Source organism: Gopherus evgoodei, chromosome 2 (genome assembly GCF_007399415.2).
Source record: "Gopherus evgoodei ecotype Sinaloan lineage chromosome 2, rGopEvg1_v1.p, whole genome shotgun sequence".
In the NCBI taxonomy this organism is placed as follows: domain Eukaryota; kingdom Metazoa; phylum Chordata; order Testudines; family Testudinidae; genus Gopherus; species Gopherus evgoodei.
Window position 1 is genome coordinate 49,231,822 of NC_044323.1, and position 25,111 is coordinate 49,256,932.

General features: G+C 40.4%; 1 protein-coding gene across 1 annotated transcript in view; it reads left to right on the top strand.

Annotated features, from left to right (window-relative positions):
- SDHAF3 (succinate dehydrogenase complex assembly factor 3) overlaps nucleotides 1-25,111 on the top strand; it is an 81,033-nt gene that overhangs the window by 10,495 nt on the left and 45,427 nt on the right. The gene's annotated exons all lie outside the window — the stretch shown is intronic.

A 25,111-nucleotide genomic window follows, 5' to 3' on the forward strand; every position in this document is an offset into this window, starting at 1 on the left:
TCCATCCCTGAGAAGTCTTCAACCATCACGGGGAACTGGAGATAATTCAAGCATCAATTCTTCAGAAGATGACTTTGAAAAGGAATTGGATAAACAGGAAAGACACCGGCGAGTTTCTGCGATTTATATTTGTAATGAAACATTATTTGAGAGAAACTTTTGAGAAGATTGTGAGGCAATGGAGTCTATTTGTAGGCTAAAAGTTAAGTCTGGTTTTGAGGCCATTTACAGCTACCCACACCGCATTCAGGCTGCCTGTAGAATTGCTTTGAGCATGCCAACAACTCAAGCTAGTGTAGAGTTACTGTTTTCGGCTTTAAAGTTAATTTCAAATAGTTTGCGGCAGGCTATGAAAGGCAACTTGATTGCTGCAATAATTTGTTACAGAATGAATTATGAACAATTCTAGTTTGTATCATTGTTGATGACATTTAAATTGTTTTAAAAGTCTGAATAAAAATAATGTTTTTTCAAAATTACAGCATACACTTTTTTATTTAGTTAAAAATTAATTTGAGTCAGAGCGCGGAGCGGAGTTGGAGCAGAGCTGGAGCAGTCACTATTGGTAACGTAGCAATTCAAAAATTTGATTGCTCCAAATTCCTGGTCTTCAGGTCACCAGGGCCTGATGAAATACATCCTGGAATGCTCAAGGAGTTGACTGAAGAGGTATCTGGGCCATTAGCGAGTATCTTCAAAAAGTCATGGAAGACAGGAGAGATTCCAGAGGACTGGAAAAGGGCAAATATAGCGCCAATCTATAAAAAGAAAAACAAGGACAACCTGGGAAATTAGACCAGTCAGCTTAGCTTCAGTAGTATCCAGAAAGCTAGTGGAGCAAATAATTACACAATCAGTTTGCAAACACCTAAAATATAATGTGACAAGTAACTGTCTGCATGGATTTTTCAAGAAAAATTATGTCAAACTAAATGAATAGCTTTCTTTGACAGGGTGGCATGCCTTGTGGATGGAGGAAGAGAGGCAGATGAGGTATATCTTGACTCTAGTAAGGTTTTTGATACTGTTTTGCATGACCTTCTCATAAACAAACTCGGGAAATACTGCCTAGATGGAGCTACTATAAGGTGGGTGCATAACTGGTTGGAAAGCCATTCCCAGAATAGTTTTCAGTGGCTCACAGTCAAGCTGGAAGGGCATATTGAGTGGGTTCTCGCAGGGATCAGTTCTGGGCCCAATTCTATTCAATATCTTCATCAATGATTTAGATAATGGCACAGAGAGTACACTTATAAAGTTTGTGGGCAATATCCAGCTAGGAGGGGTTACAAGTGCTTTGGAGGATAGGATTAAAAATCAAAATTTTCTGGAAAACTGGAGAAATGGTCTGAAGAAAACAGGACAAAAGTCAATAAGAACAAAATGCAAAGTACTCTACTTAGGAAGGAAGAAATAGTTGCACACATACAGAATGAGAATGACTGCTTAGGGTGGACTACTGCAGAAAGGGATCTGGAGGTCATAGTGCATCACAAGCTAAATGTGAGTCAACAGTGTAATATTGTTGCAAAAAAAGCCAACATCATTCTGGCATGTATTAGAAGGAGTGTTATAAGCAAGACACTAAAAGTAAATCTTCCTCTCTACTCCACACTGATTAGACCTCAGATGGAGTATTGTGTACGTTCCGGGCGCCACATTTCAGGAAGGATGTGTACAAATTAGAGCAAGTCCAGGGAAGAGCAACAAAAATGACTAAAGGTTTAGAAAACATGACCTCTAAGGGAAGATTGAAAAAAATTGGGCTTGTTTCATTTGGAGAAAAGACTGAGGGGGGACATACCAGTTTTCAAGGACATAAAAGGTTGTTAGAAGAAGGAGGGGGAAAATGTTCTCTTTAACCTCTGAGTATAGGGCAAGAAGCAATAGGCTTAAATTGCAGCAACGGCGGTTTAGGTTGGACATTGGGAAAAACTTCTTACTGTCAGGGTGGTTAAGCACTGGAATAAATTGTTCAGGGAGGTTGTGGAATCTCCATCATTGCTGTTTTTTAAGAGCAAGTTAGACAAACACCTGTCAGGAATGGTATAGATAATTCTTAGTCCTGCTGTGAATGCAGGGGACTGGACTAGATGACCTCTTGAGGAACTTTTCAGGCTTATGATTCTATGATTCTATTAAATGCTAAATAGTGTGTCAAATCAACTTTGAGGTTTCACAATTAAAATAATGTAACAGTTAAGTTTCTTATAGCAACATTAACTTGGAATGTTGCACATGTGAAGTATTTTTATTCCTGGACAGGCTTTTTCCTCACTCACTGCACCATACAAGATGCATATTGCAATGTGGTTCGATATATTGTGTTAGTGGAGAGAGAGAATGTGTGATCTTATAATTAAATATTGTATCTTAATGTAAACACATGAGAACTGAGCTGTTGCAAATATGATGTTAACTTCATCATTTCCTGACTCTGAGTATCTAATTATACAACCTTAATGTTTTCAGCATTTTTTTGTTTGTTTCTTTGTTTTTTAATGGATTTTCCTGGATTTAAAAAAAAATCCTTAATCTGGTGCTATTTGACTTTGTGGTTGAAACTCTTGTTAACTCCAAGAGAAGGCTTGGCCTTGCACCACTGAAGTCAATAGGAGTTTCAACACTGATTTCATTTGTAGGAGGATCGTGCCCACTGTGTGTCGTGCCTTACTGAATAGGTATACTGGGCTGATGATAATTGGGACTGTGGTTGTGTTGTGCCTTCTTGTTATCCAACCTTCCTTCTGGATACTTACTAATGGTTAAAATAGCCTTAGCACTTTTTGACCAAAACTTACCATTGTTCCAAACAATTTTATTGGTCTCACTTTATTATTTACATAAAACAGCAGATTCAGGAAGGTGAGTGCATCAGTTGTTTATGTCAAGGAAATCAATCCGCATCATTTAAGTTCTCCATATTTCTCTATTTTGTGACCATCTTTTGTATCCTAGTATTTTAGGATTTTAGTGTCTGGACAGATATCATTAGATATGAACCCAGATCTCAATGCGGAACTTGAACCTATGATGTAGTTCACAGGCAAGGATTCTGCCATCTTAAATACATTTGCAGAATATAAAAAGATAAGCAAAAGATTAAACGCAGATTTCAAGACTAATTTTAAAGAGAAATGGGATCAAGTTTGAGATACGTCTTAATAGACGAACATAGAATAACCCTTGAGTTACTGTAATATTGCTGTATTTAAGGTCCTATTTCATTTGCAGTATTGCAGAAATTGCAGATTCTGCAATATTAGGCTTCCACCACAGTTTTATTTTAAATCAGCTTACCTTGCACAGTCCACAATTTGCATACGTTTTGAGTTTTGCAACACACACTTTTTTGCTCATTAGTACATTAAATGAGCTTGGAGAGTTTGGGGATTCATCTGCAGTTCTACAGCATTTTCCGGAGTTAGCAGAGACAGCAAAGCGATCACTATTGATCTTACCTAATCCTGTGGATGCTGAGTGTGCAACATCTTGATACAGACAAGTGTTCACAAAGCAAAGACAGGACATGAAGGAGACCACTGTAGCAGGGTGTGCTGCACTAACATTCAATCTCTGTAAAATTTAAATGGCTAAAGTGACTGAATTTCTGTAGTAGTTCTGTTAAGAATTTGTCTTCTGAATTTTATATTGTACCAGTCACTTTTTAAAAAATGAATAAGAATATAAGAACTGTCATACTGAATCAGACCAAAGATCCATCTAGCCCAGTATCCTGTCTTCCAACAGTGGCCAATGCCAGGTGCCCCAGAGGGAATGAACAGAACAGGTAATCATCAAGTGATCCATTCCCTGTTGCCAATTCCCAGCTTCTGGCAAACAGAGGCTAGGGACACCATCCCTGCCCATCTTGGCTAATAACCATTGACGGACTTATCCTCTATGAATATATCTAGTTCTTTTTTGAACCTTATAATATAATATAATTGCACCAAATTGTCTGGTTATCTTAAAAAAATAAAATAAAATTAGCAGGCATAATTGTGATGGATTCACAGGTCTCATGCTCTGGAACAGCCTTTGGGAGAACTCCTTTCATTGTGTCAACCTTCCTTGAGTATTGCACATGCTTTCTGGGGTAAGCCCCTTGGCTTCACCGCCTCTTGGGACCAAACCTCGCAGGCTTCAGCACCTCTGCATCACCTTACGAGCTCCCCTCAGCGAGTCCACTCAAATTGGACATCTGGGGAAGGCTTGCACACTCAGAGGGCAATGCAGCCTGACTTTATTAAACTGGAGTGACTCATAGACAGCATTGTAAATGCAGATGGGTTTATTAGATAAAGTCATTCTGTTAGCATAAAGAATGGAGAAGCTACAGCAAAGTCAATCTGGGTCTGTTTGGGACCCTCATCTTTCGTGCGCTCTCTCTCTTTGACCTTGCATGAGTCCCAATCCTGAAGCGAGAGCAGCCTACACTATATCTCACCCCAAAGCCGTCCTCTGTCTTTTGTTCTGATTCCTGGGAAAAACAGGTCACCTGGCTACTCACCTCAATTCTTTGTTCTCTGGCTGGTTGCAGCTGGCTGGCTTCTTGCAGAGGGAGGGTCCCAGGGTCATGAATTGCTGGGTTACAAAATGTGTGGGACATTGTATGGGCCCAGGCAGCTAGGTGGCAGTCACACCTGGTCCTCTGGGTCTCTGCAAAGATTAAAGCACCTTTTCCTACCACCTAGTTAAACATGCAGTACATAGGGGAAACTGAGGCACACAAAGTATTCATACAAAATATTAAGAAAAATTCCCACTTTGTGGTGTTAACATAATAAATGAGTGTTTATATCATTCCTGCAAATTTTTCTTAAGCAAATAGGTGTACTGTGGCTTTTCCAAATTACAGCTATTAATAAAGGTCCATTATTACTTTTCTATGATTTTCCATGTCTTGTCCGCAACTCAGCAGCAATTATTTGAAGAACATCCCACTATGCAGGTAGGGTCTTAACTATACTATAATTTTTTACTAAAAAGAGACAAAGAAGGGTCACTTGAATTTGCTTAGTACAGGAATTTAGGAAACTTGTTAAAAAAATAAATCCCTAAACTCTTAAAAAGATGTAAGTGGCTAATGAAATATTTTTACAGGAAATCTAATTTGACTTGTTTGAACTTACAGAATAGAAAAATGAACTGATTTTTGAATGCTGTTGCATGAAAAAAGGCCTCTAAGAATTAGATTAATAGAAACAGTCTGTACGTAAATGTTAACTTTATAAAAATAATTAGTAGTATAATGTCATGTTGTACCTATTTATTTCTTATAGCGGTAGGCTCAGATTAATGATTTGTATCTTGAAACCCATGGGGAAGTATTAATACTAGAAGGAGATACTTCTAAAGAAAACAAGCTTTGTTAGTCAGGAACTATAACTCTTCAAGTGGATTCAAATGAAACATATCAATTATTAATATACATTGCTTTCTATTTTCTAAATATTTAATATTTTAATTAAAATAATTGGTGCTTATTAACAAGAGGCAGCTGGTATAATTAGATGGATAATGATTATTGCCTGGGAATGTTATTAATGTTGACAGAGCTGATAAGTAATTTAGCTCAATCTCTAAATTGTACAATAATTGATGATTATGTATTGCTTAAAACAAATAATAAGCTAATATTAGTTACCGAATTGGTTGGGTTACAAATTATGGGTTAGTGTTGTTACAGCAGAAAATTCAGCTGAATCTTTTTTTATTCACTTCTAAGACATTTGAATTGTCCTCCTCCAATCCTTAAGGCTGCCATGTTATGAGGACCAGTCTTCTTGCTAAGAAGGCTTAGGCTGTCTTGGAGCTACAGAGAATCACTGAAGAGTGACAAGAGAGTCCATCTTCCTAACAGGCTAAATAAATTGCCTCTGTACCAGTTTCTAGGTATTATTGGCCCTGGAGCATGGAATTCTGACAGCCTTTCTATGAGCTGTTACATGGACTGAAATTGATTCAGAGTTGTGCTTTACCATAGTGTGCTTGGTTCATTGAAAAAGGGAGATGCTTGTATTACTCTCTAGTAACACATAAAGGCATTTCAGGAGCTGTGGAAAACATAATTCCAACTATACGTATAAAGTGATGGGGTCTAAATTAGCTGTCAAGAAAGAGGTCTTGGAGTCATTGTAGAAAGTTCTCTGAAAACATCCACTCAGTGTGCAGCGGCAGTCAAAAAAGCAGATTGTTGGGAATCATTAGGAAAGGGATAGGTAATAAGTCAGAAGATATCATTGCCTCTATATAAATCCATGGTACACCCACATCTTGAATACTGCGTGCAGGTGTGGTTGCCTCATCTAAAAAAAAAAAATATATATATATATATTGGAAATGAAAAAGGTACAGAAAAGGGCAACAAAAATGATTACGAGTATGGAACAGCTTTTGTATGAGGAGAGATTAATAAGACTGGGACTTTTCAGCTTGGAAAAGAGACAGCAAAGGGGGGATGTGATGGAGGTCTATACAGTCATGACTGGTGTGGAGAAAGTAAATGAGGACGTGTGTTATGAGAAGGAGTAAATAACAAGAACTAGGGTTCACCAAATGAAATTAATAAGCATAGGGTTGCCAGGCATCCAATTATCAACTGGAACAACCAGTTGAAAAGGGACCGTGGCGGCTCTGGTCAGCACTGCTGACCAGGCCGTTAAAAGTCCAGTTGGCCGCTTGCAGCAGGGTAGGAAGGGTGCCTGCCTAGCTCTGCACGGCTCCTGGAAAGCTGCTGGCATCTCCCTTCAGCTCCTAGGCATAGAGGTAGCCACAGGGGCTTCTGTGTGCTGCCCCTCCCCGAGCATCACCTCTGCAGCTCCCATTGGCTGCAAGCAGGGGCAGCACACATAGACCTGCCTGGCCGTGCTTCCACCTAGGAGCTGGAGGGAGATGCCGGCAGCTTCCGGGAGCTGCCTGAGGTAAGCACCGCCCAGAGCCCGCATCCCTCACTCCCTCCTGCACCCCAACCCCCTGCCCGAGCCCTGAGCCCCCCCCCGAACTCTTTGGCTCCAGCTCAGAGTCAGAGTCAACATCCCAAACCCCACATGCCCATGCCCACCCCAGAGCCTGCCCCAGCTGAAGCACCCCTCCCCCACACCCCAACCCCCTGCCCCAGCCCGGAGCCGCCTCCTGCACCTTGAACCTCTCATTTCTGGCCCCATTCCGGAGCCCACACCCCCAAATAGAGAGTTGGCAACCCTAAATAGGCAGCAGGTTTAAAACAAACAAAAGGAAGTCAACACACAGTCAAGATGTGGAACTCTTTGCCAGAGGAAGTTGTGAAGGCCAAGACTATAACAGGGTAAAAGAAAGAACTAGATAAATTTATGGAGGATAGGTCCATCAGTGGCTATTAGCAAGGATGGGCAGGGAAGCAAAACGATACTCTGAAGTATCTCTAACTTCTGTTTGCCAGAAGCTGGGAATGGCAACAGGGAATGGATCACTTGATGATTATGTGTTCAGTTCATTTCCTCTGAAGCACCTGTCATTGGCTACTGTCAGAAGACAGGATACTGGGCTAGATAGACCATTGGTCTGACTAAGTATGGCTGTTCTTATGTTCTGGAGGGGCTGGTCATTTAGACCGAGGACCTCTAGGATTATTAATTATTCTGTTTAGTTTTTCTCACTAATGTTGTCATGGAAAGATAAAAGCTCTGATAAATCAATGTTATTTAATCAGATTAATTTCCAAACTGTTGATATGACTCTAAGTGTTGGGCTTATTTACTTGTTTTTACATCCTGGATGACTGCAGGATGTGGTTTTAGGGATCTTATAATATTTTACAGAACATACATTAAATGCTGCTATTCACACACATGGTTTGATGTTCTGCAGGGTCTGCCTTTAATAATGGCCTTATATGATCGTGATGTGACTCCCATTAACTTCAGTGAGTGTTGGATTGGGCACTATTTGAAGCAACATGTGAAAGGCCCCATCCAGCTTCCTCCCTATCAATGACTGGGTCTCCTACTTTCACATAACCACAACATCATTTCCTGCTTCTGAACTCCTTGGGCTTGTGTGATTCTCCCTACACCACTTTTACTTGTTCTTAAGGTCTTTGCTCACCCACAAATGGACTGAGATGTTGAGAGGTGAAACCGAAAAACAATTTTTCAGGGGATGGTTGAGGAATTGCATTTAGGGGACTGAGCTTCTGCTATTATCTGTGAATACTGGAATCAACCTGGGCTATGAATGGAAAATTTGGGGTGCCTGTTTGATTGTCCCTCAGTAACTGTATTGGATATATAAGCCTAAGGATATGTCTTCACTCCCGGCTGGATCGGCAGGCAGCGATTTATCGCGTCTACTCTAGATGCCATAAATCGATCCCCAAGTGCTCTCCCATGGACTCCTGTACTCCAGCTCAGCAAGAGGTGCAGGCAGAGTTGATGGGGGAGCGGCAGCAGTTGACTCATGGTAGTGAAGACACTGTGGTAAGTCGATCTAAGTATGTTGACTTCAGCTACGTTATTCAAGTAGCTGAAGTTGCGTAATTTAGATTGTTTCCCTCCCCCCGCAGTATAGACCAGGCCTAAGACTGCTGCTACCTTTCTATATTCTGCTGTAAGTGGCAATGAAGTACATTGCATAGATGATCTGCTCTTTGTCTAACAGTGTAATAGATCTTTGAAAGTTAAATATGATTTTGAGGCATTTGTCATTTCAGATTTTAATAAAAATTGTGACATAAGGAGTACAATTTAATTGACATAGTGCAGCATTGCCAGATACAGTAACATTGGTTTTTAATGACCTTTTGATTATGTAGATCAAAAACTATTAAAAGTAAATTCCTATTGCTGCTGATAACCTTAACTCTAACTTAGAGTGTTCAATGGGCATTTGGTTGGAAGGATCACACTGGAAACTGTTTCTTTAGTTTTCTTTGATATTTCTCAAAGTCAGGAAAGACTTTCTCACTCCTTTGAGTGCCTCTAGTTGTGGCTGATGAGTGAGAGCTTGTGAGAGTCAGACAGGACCACAGATAGAAAATCAGGATCCTGTTCTGACTGTCAGGCTAGATGTGTGTGGTGTGGATGCAGTGACTTGCCTTAATCTGCTTGTTCTGCTTTGGCATTAAATGCTAAGTCTTATTCACTCTCTATGCAAGGCGAAGATTTTGTTTTTTCTGCATCTTTGGTTTGGGAAGTTTCCATAAAATAGCATTAAGGTGTAGTGATCATTTGGACAGAATAGGGGTAGGCAAACTTTTTGGCACAAGGGCCACATCTGGGTATGGATATTGTGTGGTGGGCCATCAATGTTCATGAAATTGGGAGTTGGAGTGCAGGAGGGGGTGAGGGCTCCGGCTGGGAGGTGTGGGCTCTGGGTTGGGGCCAGAAATGAGGAGTTCAGGGTACGGGAGGGGGCTCTGGACTGGGGCGGAGGTTTGGGTGCAGGGGGTGGGACTGAGGGGTTGGAGGGTAGGAGGGGGATGAGGGCTGGGGCAAGGGATTGGGGCTCAGGAGGGGGTCAGAGGGTGCAGGCTCCAGGCAGCTCAAGCAGCTCCCGGAAGCAGCAGAATGTCCCTCCTCTGGTTTCTACGTGGAGGCGTGGCCAGGCGACTCTGTGTGCTGCCCCATCCGCAGGCTCCGTCCCTGCAGCTCCCATTGGCCCCATTTGCTGGCCAATGGGAGCTGTGAGGGAGGCGTTTGGGTGGGAGCAGCTTGCAGATCTCCCTGGCAGCCCTTAGGCATAGGAGCCAGAAGGGGGACATGCTACTGCTTCCACGAGCCACGTGGACAACCCCCTGACCCTGCTCCCCGGCAGGAACTTGAGGGCTGGATTAAAATGTCTGAAGGGCCAGATGTGGCCCCCGGGCCGTAGTTTGATCACTCCTGGGATAGAACAATCAAAATGAAGGTTCCCCAGACAGATTCATAAAACAGGATTCAACTGTAATATAGCCTTAAAATTTCATGGCCCCATTCTCATTCTGCTGGTGCTGCCTCCAAATCTAGAAAAACACAAGCAGGGTTAGGGCCCTTAGTCAAGAATCCTTACCATATAGTGGAGTCTTTTCTTGCAGAGAGAGTTGGAATGACCTGTGAGTATACCCAGTAGATGAGTGGGGAGGGGGAGGGGGTACATATCTGTCCTGGGAAGAAGCATTTGGTACCTTTCCTTTGGCAAGTGACGTCATTCTCTTTTAGATTAGTCTGCCCACTACTGAGGTCAGTAATTTTGTGTTTTTCTTTGTTCACATGGATATGGTATAATGTTTATTAGCTTCTTTTGTTAACTCTGTTATATGTAAATACAGCACCATTTCCCCCCCCATTCCAATAATGGTGTGGTCTTGAGTTAATGGAAAATGAAATTTAAAAGAGGATGTGAGATGTGCATTTGGTACAGGCCTTTGCTGCATTTTCCAAGTTCAAAATGGCAGGGGAATACTATCATTATTTTTAACACTGCTGCCATATTGCTATACCAATTATTCTTTTTGTTGTTAGTATATGAATTTTAAAGCTTACCCTGTAGTTGTACCTGGGTGATCTTATGTCTAAATATTTAATGCTTTCAGTAACAACAGCTTGGATTTTTATACCAGGGAAAGTATCAAGAGTTATACTATTACTAGCACATTATTTAAAAAATTGTAGTTTAAGTACAGAATTATGTCCTGGAACCCATTTATTCATCTTTGGATGATCCCTACTTCTCTCATAAATACAGTTTAGTAATAGCCAACACATGATTAGGTCTCTTAAAAGAAAATTATAGTGAACACATTTATTATAATCAGCATTAGAAAGAATATGAAGTTATCTTTTAAAAGATAATTTAGGTTTCCACCTAGTGGTGGTAGGGTATTCTGTCCAACAGAAATGAGACAAACTGGAAAAACATTATCTCAGCTACATATAACCTATTTATCTTGTTATGGGACTTGTAGATTTAAAACTTAACAATTCAGAAGATTGTGAACACAAATTATGTGCACAACTGTACATGACCTTGGACTTTGAGGTTTTTGTAACTTGGGGTCATAATGATTAGAACCTGCTGTTATCATGGGAGTACATTCAGGTTTCTGAAGAACTTCTGAATGTATCAGAACCTTATCTCCTGATCTGTTGCAAATTTGCTAATATTTCTGTTTTTCCAGGGCTCTTGGATTATGCTTTAAAAACAAGTCTAACTGGATATAAAAATAGAGTGAAGATCAAAATCTGTAAAGCCCATCTTTGTTTTTATGTGTACAAGTAAACATATTTTGTTAAGTTTCCAACTTTAGCACTCCTTACTTATTTGGGCAAAACGGACTTTATTAGGCAATCCCTTGAGTAAGAACTGCTGAATATAGCTTTAAAGAAGTTAAAGAGGAAAAGTTGCCAGATGTTGTCTTTTCCATTTTGTTATTCTTCTACTACCAGTTTTATTATTTGTTTCACAGTAGTGCCTAGAAACCCTAACCAAATTAGGGCGCTATTGGGTTGAGGATCTATACAAACACATAGTCAAAGACAATAACTGCTCAAAAGAGCTTGCAGTCTTAGCTTACAACAAAATGTAACAAGTGAGTGAAACAGACTGGGGAAAGGTAAGATGGAGTAACAGAAAAACAAAGTCATTTTTTCATAGAGCTGCTGTATGCATGATTTTGCAGATAGGGAGATAAATAAGGAGATTTTTGCCAGTAATCTCTGCTTGCCACCTGCCTAGCTATTATCAGCTCGAAATGATCTATAAGCATTGCAGTAAAAGTGAATTCAAAAATAAAAAAGTAGAAAAAACTAGCATAGCCTCTTAAAATTAGTAGCTTTCCACAACAGCTGTAGATAAATAGCATGTTCTGGAATAACTGCAGTCAAGTATCTAGTGCTGTATTTGTGTATACATTAAGCATGTCCACCTCAGTGAAAGCCTGTATAAGACTGAGGATACCACAAAAAAGTTATTTTTTATGACCTAATATTGTGGATGTATTTCATATTGAATCTGGAACTCTTCTTAAATAGTAACTCTTTCCATAGATGCATAGATTCCAAAGCCAGAGGGACTACTGTGATCATCTAGTCTGGCCTCCTATGTAATACAGGCCATAGAATGTCCCCGAAATAATCCCTAGACCATCTTTTTTGGAAAAATATCCAATCTTGATTTAAACATGTCTGAGATGGAGAATCCACCATGACCTTTGGTAAATTGTTCCAATTGTTAATTACCCTAACTGTTTAAAAATGTATGTCTTATTTCCAGTTCATTTCTTGCTTCAACTTCCAGCCATTGGATCATGTTATAACTTTCTCTGCTAGACTGAAGAGCCCATTCTTAAATATTTGTTCCCCAGGTAGATATTTATAGACTGTAGTATTAAACTTAACAAAAAGAAGGTAAATCAACTGAGCTTTTTGAGTCTATCACTATAAGGCATGCTTTCTAGTCCTTTAATCATTCTCATGGTTCATCTCAGAACCCTCTTCCATTTATCAACATCCTTCTTCAGTGGTGGGCTCCGGAATTGGAAACAGTATTCCAGGAGCAGTTGCTATATATTGAGGTAAAATAACCTCTATATGTATACTCAAGATTCCCCTGTTTATACATCCCAGGACTGTATTAGCTCTTTTGGCCACAGCATCACAAAAGGAGCTCAGTTGATTATCCCTCACGCCACTAAATCTTTTCCTAGTCACTGCTTCTCAGGATAGAGTCCCCCATCTTGTAAGTATGGCCTACATTCTTTGTTCCTAGATGCATACACTTACAGTTAGCTGTATTAAAATGCACACGGTTTACCAAGCAATCCATATTGCTCTGAATCAGTGACCTGTCGTCTTCATTATTTATCACCCCCACAATTTTTGCCATCTGCAGACTTATCAGTGATGATTTTATGTTTTCTTCCAGGTTATTGATATAAATGTAGAAACAGCATAGAGGCAAGAAACAATCCCTATCGGACCTTAATAGAAACACACCTGCTTGATGACAATTCTCCATTTACAGTTACATTTTGAGACCTATCATTTAGCCAGTGACTAATCCACTTAATGTGTGCCATGTTAGGGTTTTAATCAAAATGTCAAGCAGGACCAAGGCAAATGCCTTCCTAAACTCTAAAGTGTATTATGTCAACAATATTACCTTTTATCAACCAAACTTGTAATCTCAAAAAAAAAAGATATCGTTAGTTTTCTTAAACCCATGTTGATTTGCATTAATTACATTATCCTTCTTTAATTCTTTATTAATCAAGTCCCTTTACAGCTGTTCCATTATCTTGCCCAGTATCAGCATCAGGCTGACAGGCCTGGACTAGCTTGGTCATCCCACTTATCCTTTGTTAAAACTGTCACATTAGCTTCCTTCCAATCTTTTGGAACGTTCTCAGTGCTCCAAGGCTTATTAAAAATCAACATTAATGGTCCTGAGAGCCCCTCAGCTGGCTCCTTTAAAACTCTTGGATGCAAGTTTTCTGGACCTGCCATTTAAAAATGTCTGACTTCAGTCGCTTCTGTTTAACATCCTCCAGATTTACTAGTGGAATGGAAAGAGTGTTATCACCATAAATAAGACTATATCATCTGTTTTCCCCCCAAATTCAGAACAGAAATATTTACTGAGAACTTTTTTCTTTTCTGAATTATTATGGATAATTTTACCCTTTTCCATCCAGTAATAGACCAATACCATTGTTGGGATTTTTTTTTTTTGTTTCCAACATATTTAAAAAACTCCTTTTTGTCCTTAACTCTGCTGACCATAGATTTCTCCTTGTATCCCTTTGCTTCCTTCATCGATTTACACAGTTCCTAACTTCTGATTTGTATTTATATCAGTTTCCCCTTTCTTCCATTTGTTATATATTACCTATTTATTTTGTATAGTTGCCTTCACTTTCCCTCTTTAAACCAGGTCATTTTTTTAAACCGGTACCACCTACTTCCTCAATTACAAGATTGTGGCTTTTGGGGCATCTAGTAAGGTGTTCTTAAATGATTCCCAAGTATTATTCACATTTTTTAAATTAAGTTCTTCCTCCTAGTGGATTTAGCTAATGATTTTGTTTTACTTTGTGAAATTGGCCCTATTAAAGCAGCAGGTGTGTGTGTACACTGGTCTGTAAATGTGATCAAGACATGATCACTGGTACCTAAGCTATTAATTTTTAGTTCTTTGATCAGTTCCTTTTTATCTGTTAGGATAAGATCTAATAAAGAATCCCCCAGTGTTGGCTGCAACATCTTTTGTGTTTAGAAACTCCAAGGATGTTTAAATACTGGCAGCATGAGACTTCCAGCGTATACCATTCACATCGAAGTCCTCATGATCATGCAACTTTTGTTCCTATACATCATATATAAATGTGAAAGGAGGTGGTCATCTTGTTCCCCAGTGTGATTTGGTGGTCTGTTGCAGACACCAACTAATGTTGTGCTTTGTCTGTTAGTACATCGATCCATAAGCATTCAGGATCATTTATTCTAAGTTATCAGTGACTTGGAAACAGGTAATGACATTTTTGACATGGAGGGTAATCACCCTCCCCTTTTGTGCACTCGATCCTTCTGAAATAGATTATAACCACTGATTTTAACATTCCATTCATGCAAATCATCCCACCAGTTTCAGTAACACCAACTGAAGGGAATTTATGCTGATAAATGAGCAATTCCAATTTTTATTCTCAACATCTGAATTTTGTGCTGAATGCCTGTATCTTCTCTCTTTTTACCCTCCTTTTTTGCTGTTAGTTTTTACTCTCTCCTGACTACTCTAGCTAGCCTCTTCCCAAGGAGGTTCTACTGAGATGGAGGCCATCCAAACTGTAGAGTCCGCTCCCCTCATAGAAGGAGTGGGGGCAATGTTCCACAAACCAAAACCCTCTACCCTACACCACTTAACTAGTCAATGCTTTAATTCCAGGATTCTCTGCCTTGTGTCTTTCTTTGCTCATGGGACTAGAAGGATCTCAAAAAAAAATTGCTTGAATTTCTTTTTTCAGCATGCTTCTGAATTCCCTGAAGTCATCTACTATCTACGAAATATCCCGCGACTTAGTGTTATTAATGCCAGTATGAACTATCACCAATGGATCCTTGTGCATCAACTTCAAAAGCCTATCCAATCTGACATCTCATGTCTTGGCCCTGGGAAGGCAGCAGACTGTCCTGTTGTCTGCCTCTCCCATGCAGAATGTTCTTTTGATTCATCTGAGCGTTTGATTCTCCAGGAATAATTGTCTGTCCTCCTTGGACGATAGGAGAACTTTCTGCAGGCAGCCTTGATTTTCTTACATGTTGGACTGATCTGCCATCCATGTGTGTCTAGTACATCTCTCCATTCCCTTGGACCTGCAGGATCATGAGAGGTATATCTTCCAAAGTTTCCACATTGATGACCTGGTATTGATTTGAAACTTCTATCTATGTGGAATTCCTCCCAGTCCTCTTTGGTGGCTACAGCCTGCCTATCCTTATATGTCTGCAGCCATGTCAAGTGCTGCCATGACCTTTTTCCTCTGGTGGTTACAAATGGCCAAGCCTCTTTTCTGACTTCCTCCCTGTCTGATTCCTTGATGGCCAGCTCAAGTGTTCCTTGAGCCTAGGATATTGGTATTTCCCAAGCCTGGCTGTCTCAGAACTCCTCAGCTTCTCTGATTCTCAGTAATGTCTTTCTTTGGCCCTCCAATCCAAGATGTTTTTTCTGGCTGGAGCATCATGAGGAATTGCCTGCACAAATGTCAATATGCAGGTTTCAAAATTGCTTTCCTTTTTTAAGGCTATGCTTTGTAATTGCATGTGTGAGCGTATACTTCTGCACTTTTGTCTCATTGGCTTGCTTGCATGAAGTCAACTGCAGGATCAGGGCCTAAGGTAGAGTTTACTGTGATATTGGATTTTGTCAAATCAAGTATGCATGTATGTGAGACGTAAAGTTTTGTCTTTGTAACCTTGTGTTTGGATTATAGAGGATCTTCATTTTGCTTGAAAATACTTTTGTATTGCTGAAGGTTTTCACCACTTGAAGCTGGGCTGTATGAATGTACATACAGTAATAGCTCCTATAATCGATTTCTTGCAGTTTACACTGTAACCTAATACTTGGAGTACATTGAGCGGCTTGTTGTTTGTACTGAAATCTTTTTCCTGTGCTTGGGAGCTACTAATTTCGAATTGTATTTTAATTGGCAATTACTTGGAAAATCAAGCTCTTGATAATTATAGTGCACAACAAAGTACATTGTTTATCTTTCTGATTTTTTTAAGGTCATATCCTTTAATTTCTTTTATATTAGATTTGTTGGGTTTTGATGACTCATTAAAATGATTTGTACATTTTCTTTAGTTGCAGCGATCTATAGTACAAGTGAAAGTTGAAGCTGCGGCAGGTTGATAGCTTAGCGTAACAGGAATGTATCCTGTTGTTTTCTTTACATTAAGAAATGAAGCCATTCCACAGACTCAAAAAGCCAGATCATAGGTCATCCATCCACCTCCCTTATCTAGCCAGCACAAAGCACTGGAAAGTGGCCCATAAGGGGCAGCTGCAGATTTCCTTGATATAGAGGTATCCCTAGGTGGCATAAAGCTAGTGCAGCCAAGTCTCTATTACTTCTTTCCCTTCCTCCTCCCGCTAGTTACTCCATTCCTGACATTGTAATTCCTAAGGCCATAGAATCATAGACTTTAAGGTCAGAAGGGACCATTATGATTGTCTAGTCTGACCTCCTGCACAACGGAGGCTACAGACTCTCACCCACCCACCCCTGTAATCAACCCCTAACCTATGTCTGAGCTATTGAAGTCCTCAAAACATGGTTTAAAGACTTCAAGGTGCAGAGAATCCTCCAGCAAGTGACCCGTGCCCCATGCTGTGGAGGAAGGTGAAAAATCCCCGGGGCCTCTGCCAGTCTGCCCTGGAGGAAAATTCTTTTCCGACCCCATATTTGGCGATCAGCTAACCCTGAGCATGTGGGCAAGACTCACCAGCCAGACCCCCAGGAAGGAATTATCTGTAGTAACTCAGATCCCACCCCATCCAACATCCCATCACAGGCCATTGGGCATATTTACTGCTGATAGTCAAAGATCAATTAATTGCAAAAAATTAGGTTATCCGATCATACCATCCCCTCCATAAACTTATCAAGCTTAGTCTTGAAGCCAGATATGTCTTTTGCCACCACTGCTCCCCTTGGAAGGCTGTTCCAGAACTTCACTCCTCTGATGTTTAGAAACCTTCGTCTAATTTCAAGTCTAAACTTCCTGATGGCCAGTTTATATCCCAAGTTTATATCCATTTGTTCTTGTGTCCATATTAGTACTGATCTTAAATAATACCTCTCCCTCCCCGGTATTTATCCTTCTGGTATATTCATAGAGAGCAATCATATCTCCCCTCAGCCTTCTTTTGGCCAACCCATTATATCTTGTACAGGTCAGTGTAGGCTATAGCACATTACCAATTCAGTTTGTCTGAATCTGGACCTGAACAGACCATCTCTGAGGATGAATGTGCAGTTTAATTCTCCAAGCCATTCAGTCCCTAACCTCAGCAGAGAAGCTATTGGCAAAGTGCTGAGTTGTGATGATGGTTTTGTGAAGTGAATACCAGCCCATAATGAACTGAATTCACCTGTTTGTGTTTTGGAGATCAGTGAACATCTTAATCTGATATCTGTTGTCACTCCAAAACTTCTTGTTGTAAAACATACGGAACTGTGAATTCACATAGTGCTTTACAGAGTTGGATATAATCATATATAGGGGGAGGGATAGCTCAGTGGTTTGAGGGTTGTAAGTTCAGTCCTTGAGGGGGGCCAGTTAGGCAAGGCAGGTGCCACCATTTAGGCGATCTAGGCGGTCGCCTAGGGCGCTGGCATTTCGGGGGCACCATTTTCTTCAGCAGTGACCACGGTGGCCAGATCTTTGGCTGCCCTGGTCACCGTCGGCATTTAGGCAGAGGGAGCTGGGGCAGAGGAGCGCGGGGAGGGCCACCTGCAGCAAGTAAGGGGGGGAGGCACGCAGGGGAACTCCCCGCCCCAGCTCACCCCTGCCCTGCCTCCTCCCCGAGCACGCTATTGCTGCTTCACTTCTCCCACCTCCCAGGCTTGCAGCGCCTAAGCTGATTGGCATCGCAAGCCTGGGAGGCGGGAGAAATGAAGTGGCCATGGTGTGCTCGGGGTGCTTGTGTGCAGAGCAGGGGTGCCCTGGGGCAGGGGGGGTGCCCCAAGGCGGAGAGGGGGAGCTGCCACGGAGGAGGGGCGCCTCAGGGCGGGGGTGCGGAAGGGGAGGAGGGCGCAAGGTAGAAGTTTCGCTTAGGGCGCGAAACATCGTTGCACCGGCCCTGCACTTAGGGATCTGGAACAAAATCAGTACTTGGTCCTGCTAGTGAAGAAAGGGGGCTGGACTCAATGACCTTTCAGGGTCCCTTCCAGTTTTATGAGATAGGTATATGTAATCTGTCATACTGTTAAAAATAACTCCATATCCTATGACCAGTCTTCCAAATGATTAATTCTCCCTTTAGATAAAAACATTTAAAAGTTTAAAGCTTTAATAGGTATTCTGGCAGTTGTCTGTTTTTATGCATTATCTTCAGTTTTTGTTTACATAAGTGCCATTTCTGAAGTTTCCACATGATGGCAGCAAATATTTACATTTAAAAAACTTCTTCCTAGACTGGAAGAACTCAGGAATTTTCATGCTTTAAATTTAATGTAATCAGATCGCTTGCACTGTAAACTCTTTCCAAATATCAAACGCTAATCTTATGCTTAGAATTGTAAATATATAGTATGGGTCCATCCCTCAGTCCTCCAGTTCTGGCCTGTTTGTTTTTATTCTGCCCTTTTGGTTGGATACATACCTCTTGCTTTTTTAATTATTCTGATTTTCTTGTCTTTGGATGACATTTTCTTTTAAATTTTTTACGAGAGATTCTGGAACATGCAAAATTTATTGAAAAAAATATTTTAAATTGAATGTATAGATTAATTTTATGTTATTCTCCATTGTGTTTGTTCTCTAATATGTTTGAAGACCTTACATGTCTCTGTATCTTATTTCTATATTACACCCAAATAATCTATGTTTTAAAAATGTCAAAGCTGCAAATTTCAGCACTCAAAAGTCTGGAACTGCTAGAATTAAGGTTGCCAGTGCAATCTTAATTCACACATCCCTTGCCCCCAGGCACATGCATTATGGTCTTTCAATACATGATCACTTACTACTTTTCCACAGGGCCACCCGCCTTATTCAGTGAATAAGGTAGTTATTCAGTATTTCTTTTTATCTTCCTCATTCATCCAAACTAGAGCTGGGTAAATAACTGATTGTTAGAAGTTCTGAAAAACAGAAAAAAAAATCTATTTGGGTATGAATGGCAATGAATAGTCATTGGGCCAGAGAAAGCATGAGAGTGACTCTAGCTTGGTGGTTAGGGAAGTCACCTTTGATGTGGGAGATGCAAATTCAAGTCCCTGCTACAGTAACTGTTTCATTATTTATACACAGGAGAGATTGTGAGAGGCCCACCCTGGAATATCCTATTCTTCTGTAGTGATGGAGACCTAAATTCATATTCTGTCTCCACATCATGCAGAGTGTGGAATTGAATCTGGGGTTATATCCAGACTACCGGCTGTATCGGTGGGTAATGATCGATTTATCGGGGATCGATATAGCGCGTCTTGTCTAGATGCGCTATATCGATCCCTGAACGCACTCCCCGTTGACTCTGGAACTCCACCAGAGTGAGTGGCGCTAGCGGAGTTGACGGGGGAGTCGCGGCCGTCGATCCCGCTCCATGAGGACGGGAGGTAAGTCAGAATAAGATATGTCGACTTCAGCTATAGTATTCCCCTCTAGTGTAGACCAGGCCTGGGTCTCCCACATCCTGGGGAGAGCCCTAGGTGCTGGGTTAAAAGTTATAAAGGGAAGACTGCCACGGCTGCTATCTCCTATTCCTGTTTTGTGAATGGCATAAATCCCAGAAAGATTATTTTTGGGTTGAAATTATTTGGCAAATTCATGTCAAATTTGTGAATAATTTGGGGTCAACTAAAGCTTCATTTTTTGGTGAAAAATATTGCTCAACTCCAGAACTTGCCCTGAATATAAAATTGTCAGTCTCCTCCTGCATGTCCCTAGGGTGCTCTCACCAGAGTATGTGATCACTTCACAAACATTAATGAATTTATCTTCACATCACACCTGTAGGGTGGTATTATCATATTTCACAGCTGGAGGATTGAGCCACAGAGAGATTAAGGTCAGAATTTTCAAAAGCGCTCACTAATTTTGTGACACTTAGGGTTTTCTGAGTACTTTGCATTTTTATAGCATTCTTACATTCAGAGCACAGCTCCAATCAAATTAATTTGCATTTGTGAGTGCTCTGGACTTCAGCAAATTTGATCCAGAAAATGGGGAACGCACAATTAACGACCAGCTGTGAAAATATTGGTTCGAAAGACTTGCCTGGCATCATATAGAAACTCTGGCAGAGGCAGGGATAGAATCAAATTATTTCGGGTGGCATTCAGCTGCATGAACCACAAGACCATCCTTTTTCTTCCTGCGGTTTCCTGCCTATTCTCTCCATATTTTCCAACTTCTGCAACAAATGAGGCAGGACCCTGTGGAGAACAGCCTCAGTCGCTACACAATTGTGCGCATTCCCAGCACAGGTTCATCCTGACCTGTCACTGAATGAGGCAGGCCTCTGGTGGTCAAAACAGTATGTGATCATGTAATTACTACAACATAATTGCTTATGCAGCCTTAATTCTGGCATTTCCTAATTTTTGGCTGATTGATTTTTTAACATAGCATATTTTTAATGCAATTTCTTAGCTTTTATATAAAAAATCCAAATTGAAAAAAACAGAAATTCTATCAAGATATTGACCCCCAGCTTTGGTCATCAGCTGGGTCTAAGACTTCAGAACCACAGCAGAAACCTCTGCCATTAATGGAGTAATTGGTAGCAGTAGTAGACTGCTATCCTTCGTGTGGACAAGTAACTATAATGAGGGGATGAGACACACTCTTTGCCAGCAGATGATGGAGAGACTGAGGACTTCTGGATTCAATTCCAGGTTCTGTAGAGGGATGGGCCACAGTGGTTATACACCCTTCTGCTGCTGGTCTTACCCTACCCCCCTCTGCCTCTGCTCATGCCCACACACGTTGGCTCCTCCCTTCCCTCTACTTATATCCACTCACAACCTGGCCCCTGTCCTTCTCCTCCTTGGCTATTATCCATCTCCTGGCTCCAGGCTCCCTGCCCGTTTGCCCACCACCACCTTCCAATCACCTTCAACATCTGTTCCTCCCTCTCTAGCCTCTCTGCATCTCAGTCACGTTCCTTCCGTCTTTTCCTCCTTGCTGTTTGGGTATACAGAAGGGACATTGAGAACACGAGGGAGGCAGTTCTCAGTTCTGTTGCTTGACATTGGTCTCTGGCAGCTGGGATGAGCAACTGCAGAGAAAGTCCTGCATGCTCAGTGGACACAGAATTTATCTGCTAAACTTTAGCAAGCCTCTACTGAGCATGAGTGAACTGAGATCTTTGGAGGCATGTAACTTGGCCTATTTTGGGTAGTTTTTCACCAGGACAGCCAAAGGTCCATCTGTGACACCACTGCAACCCTCACCTCACCCCCTTGACAAATATCAAGTTCCTGCTCCAAAACATGGAAGTGCTCCAAAACTTCATAATGAAACAGTTATATATATGGACAAAATAACAATTTTTTCCAATTTCAGTTTCAGAAATGGCAACACCCAGCATGAAAAATTTCAGCCCAAATGGTTAAAGTTCAACAAAGTTATAAGCAACGCCGAAACAGGGTCTTATAATGGGAAGTGTATGGTAACCTTAACCATAGATGTCATTGCTATCTCCCCTTATAATTATGTTCCAGTTTCTCTAGAATTATTAGTTCACTCTGTGTGTGTTTGTGTGTGCACATCTATACAAAACCTTTTTACTTCATTTAGAATAGTTAAGCCGTGCAATTTAAATTCTTAATTTGTTTCACAATTCTTATTTTAATTTACACCTGTTTGAAGATTACAGCAAAATACCATAGCTGTTCTCTGTTCCTCTTAGATTGATAGATTTGTAGAAATTCACTTTGGCACATGTTGATAAGCTTCCTAATATGATTACAGTAAAACAAAAGAGTTTCTGTAAGAGAGCCATTCCTTTGAAGTGTTAGATTCAACAAAGCATATAATATCATGTCTTTAGTACCTGGCAAAAATGGTATCTAAGATAGATATATTTTCTGCAGTTCTATTATTGATACACAATTCTGTATGCTTTTTTTATTCTTTTCATGACTCTACTGTTGGTACGAGCATCCTGGTTCCTATCTGGAAATACAGTACCATCATTGTCACTATGAGGAAAATATATTAATAGTATAGTTCTCCTTAAGAAAAATAGGGCTGTTCCAGGAACTGGTGAGAGGGGTGGAAAGTGCTTTGTGAACAATGTAATTTATCATGAATGTCAGTTTTGCTTACCAACTGACAGCAGATGGCAGTCCCGAGCAGGGAGACCAGCATACCTAGGAATGACTAGAATGGAAGACAATGTTTGTGATGTCTTGTTCCTTAGAAGCCTTCATGACAATAATCTTGGTATTTTCATTCGTCTCTTTAGAGTATGTAAATTATACTACAAGCAATTAAATATTTATTGGTTATTTTCTAAGCACTATCTCTCAGTAGAAAATATTGTAAAAACTGTTCTGAAGAATTTTTGTACTGTTGCAGTGAAAACAGATCGATTAATAAGCCGGTAAATAAAACTAGCTTTCTGATGCTGCAGAGTCATTGAATTTTGGAATTAGCTGAGTTGAGTAGCTGTTTTCGTTGACTGGAAACTAAAGTAGAAATATCTCAGAGCTCAAGAAGCTTTGTTATGAGATTGATCTATATTATACATTAGGGTTCACTGAAGGGATTAGGGGTCTTCACTGGGAACTGAAAAAACTCACTCATTATCATAGTTTTCAAAGTGCCTAACTGGTTTTGGAATGCAGGTCCCCGTGACTTTCAATGGGACTTCTTCTTCGAAATCACTTAGGCTCTTTGGAAAATAATACCTAGTCTCTAATATATGTGTAATTACATATGTCGAGAAAAAGAATGGAATTGCCAGACAATAAAAATGGGCCATGATATTTTAGTCCCTAATAAGAATTTTCTATTATTTATGTATTTACTGTTTATTTTGGAAAGAACTTAATGTGGCTAACTGTCTTTGGTTATGAATGATGGCATGTCCTCATATCTGAACTGTAAGTAACATGCATGTATATCGGAAGCAGACTCCTATTTTTTAGTGGTTGAGGGTTTCATACACTCATGGCATGGATAAACCTTGTGTTGGCCAGCATAGAAGCCTGCATTGGAGTACTAGTGGCTCTAATAAGCTGCAATTGGTGAGGACAAACTGTTGTTGTTGCAGCCTATAGGCTGGAATATCAGCCTTCCCTTGCTCAGCCCCAGGTTATGGGGATGGATTTCATCTCCCTAACCCCTCCTTGCTCCACCAGTACAGAGCCGTTCTGCTAAATGTAAAAGGCTTTCCAGTTTAGTTAAAAATTGATTTAAGGTGTATGTATTTAAGGTAGTATTCTACAGTGCTGTATTGGATAGTGGACGAGGGATCATTGTAAGGATCTTTTTATTTTCTATTGTACTTCAAGAATGTGCTAGATTCACTTATGTTGGTGCAGGGAAACAGATAAGGACAATGGGGTCCCACTTCAACCCTGGGGGATTCACTGTGGAGGAGAGCAGGCAGTGTCTTTATCACTGCACTCCCCCGGGGTTTCCACCAGAGGAGGGCAGCTTTAAATTGTGGCTGGGATTCAATAGAGGCTTTGTCAGCTTAAGACTGTCTGAGGATATACTGAATCAGTGCAGCTGTTGCCACCTTAGCCAAACCTTGGCCCAGTCAATACTCCTGCTGGTTGTAGCAAGCTGCTGTGTGCCCTGTGGGCCTTTTGGAAGAGCAGTGTTTGCAAGGTGCTTTGCTCCTCTTTAATGCCCCAGATCAGAGTATTTTTAAAGATACGGTGTTTTTTTTAAAAAATGGTTAAGTGCATTTCCCTCCTCATCTAAATCAAAGGGACTGAAAAGATGGTTTCTTAAAAAAAAAAAAAAAAAAAAGAAATCATTTTGGGGCTTGAGGAGAAAGTGGAAACAAGCAGTTAAAATAAAAGATCGACATTCAATAGTGTAAGTGCTTCTATCGTATGTTTTGGATTTTATTGTATGTCTCCTGTATTCAGATGGATAGCTATTACATTTAACCTAATCTGTTTTTTTAATGGGGAATTTTGGAACACACATTCATATTTCTGAAATATTGGATGATCAACGCATTAAGCAGTAGAGGTCAGCTGTATATTAAAAAGTCCTGCATTTGAAAATATGATTTCAACACTGAAATGCTAAAACCATCTGCTTTTTTCATTAGTATGAAAGTTAAAAGAATGAACTGGTACAAAGACACTTTGTAAAATCCTTTTCTGGCTGTTACATATGGTAAAATGGGTTTTGGATAAATAGCAGAAAAACAAATCTGAGAAACCTGTTTCTTAAATTGATACTTTACAAATGGTGTCCCATAGTCTATTTATGTAAAGGAGAACGTGAGGACCAGAAACAGTTTTATAATATGCATTTATTCACATTAGTCAGCTTTTGTAGTGAGATTTTTTTTTCTTCCAAGAACACCTTGTTTTATTCCCACTAAGTTTCAGAAACAAGACTTCTGACTTTGATTTCCATTGTAACATGCTGAATCCTTCCTTTTTAAAATACTCTCTGTAATCTTTCCTAGTATGAGCTATTAATTCATTGACTGCAGTTTTCCTGATACTGATGTGCAATGTGTTAATTGTCCCCAAGATTCATTTGATGTCTATTCCTTTGTCTTATGCATATTAAATAATAAGACCTCATCCAAAGCCCATTGAAATTGATAGAAAGACTGACAGTGACTTCAGTGGGCTTTGGCTCAGTCCCATATTGCAATAATGCTCTGTTTAGAGGTCAGTGAGGTCCACATTGTGCCAGGTGAGGTCTGAACATATGATAAATTC